Below are 1,989 nucleotides of genomic sequence, written 5' to 3'. Positions count from 1 at the left end.
AAAAAAAAAAAAAAGTTCAGCTTTCACCGCCGCTCTGCCTCCCGGATCCTCCCTCCCCCCCACACGCCTCAAATCCGACCCCCTCTGCCCTCCGCTCCGGTCACTTTAACCCAATCAGATTAGCGCGCGCAGCCAGCTTTACAAAATAAAAGCACGAACGGGTTTCTTACTGGTCCCGTTTTATCTGTGAGTGCTGAGTCAGCATACCGTGGTGTTCCTGCTTTACAGAACCTTACTCAGCTACTTCGGTTTACTTTCAGCTGTTTGAACCATTCATATTTATATCTAAACGTCCAAGTCTGACTGTTGTTTTAAAATAGTTCACCTCATTTATAATATTCCTCGTTAAAATGAACGGAGATCTCCTCAGACCTCTGAGAAACTGGACTCTGATCCACTTCAGTGTACTTTCCTTCTGTTTCAGCTTTTAGCTGCTGTTTTGCTCAGTTTAGCTTTTAATGATAATGTGTGTGTGTGTTTGTTTGTCTGGTATCTTGAACAAAGTGTCTCATGACTCATTAAAACTTTTAGGAAGTAATTAATCACCGGATGTAGATCTACAACTGAACAACTTCTGGAGTCAGCCCAATTCAAGATGGCTGCCTCAGCTCATCAACCAGAGCTTACACAAAAACGACTATATATATATATATATATATATATATATATATATATATATATATATATATATATATATGTACACATACATGTATATGGCCTTTTATATATAGATAAATAAATATGTTCTTTATATTTAGTATGTATACATATGTATATACGCTATCTATCTATCTATCTATCTATCTATCTATCTATCTGTCTGTCTGTCTGTCTGTCCGTGTGTATAATGCAAATTTTTGTAGTTTTGTCTTTTTTCTATAGTAATTTTCTCTTGAAGTTTCTCCTTCAGTCTGCCAGCACTCGTCTTTGGTCTGTGACAAACTATAACAGCTTTGTGTCAGAGCATCTGGGTTACTATAGCAACATGAGACACCTTCCTCTTCCACTTTTTCAGTGTCATTTTAATATCTTCCAAAAAAAAAAAAACTGAGCTAACTCAACAGAAACATCTTTTTTTAGGGTGCAAATTCCTCTCATTCCAGTCACAGTTGATTGTGTCCAGATGTCTGAATCAGACCTAAAGCAAACATAACAAATCTATAGATCATTTCGGAGAGTTCAGACCAAATTTGTTTTTAACATTTCCGTTGTCTTGAGATCTGGGCCTGTTTGAAACTGATTCAGTGCTGGAGGTTCAGTGATCCAGACTCAACAGCGCCTAACGCTGCGTTAAAGAAAACAGTCCACTCTGTGCCTCATGTTTGTGTTAGTTTTGTCGTCGCTCATAAACCACGATGTGGCTGTTCAGTCAAACATTGTGCAAAGGTGTCACCTAGATGGCAGAGTGTGTCATTACAGGTGTGAGCCACAGCTCTGATCACAGATGCTGCGATCCCCCTCGGGGTGGGAGTCAAGCAGTGATTTGTTGCAGAAAGGTGTCAAACAGTCGTCGCATCATCTCCTGCCCTCAAGCTGTCATCACAGCTGCTGGAAATGGAGGATCCAGTGGATCAGCTCTGGGTCAGAGTCGATGTTTACGCCAGCAATTCTAAGTGTGTATGCCTAAACCATCAGAGTTGGTGAGAGCTCTGAGTGACTGTCATGTCAACCCACTATGAAAACTACAGACTGATGTTGAGTTTTTACCAAGACACAAACTTTTTAAAGTGTTTATTTAGTGAATTCGGTAGCAAGAATTCGGAACTTAATTTGTGGCTAACAGAGTTGTGTTTTTGATTGTAAATTAAATCCTTACCATCAGATTGAACACACACAAAGAAATGCAGAGCAGGCGCACGCCAGAAGCTTTGCTGGCCGAGGACTTTTCCCAAAATTCAAACACTCAGGAACAGAGCAGTCGTAGTAGTTTTGCAAGTCAGGCAGTGAGCTGTTGTCTAATGGGGAGTTTGTCAAAGTGTTTAGTGGACT

This window comes from Kryptolebias marmoratus, linkage group LG17 (assembly GCF_001649575.2).
Source record: "Kryptolebias marmoratus isolate JLee-2015 linkage group LG17, ASM164957v2, whole genome shotgun sequence".
Classification (NCBI taxonomy): Eukaryota; Metazoa; Chordata; class Actinopteri; order Cyprinodontiformes; family Rivulidae; genus Kryptolebias; species Kryptolebias marmoratus.
Note: the sequence above shows the minus strand (reverse complement) of the source record.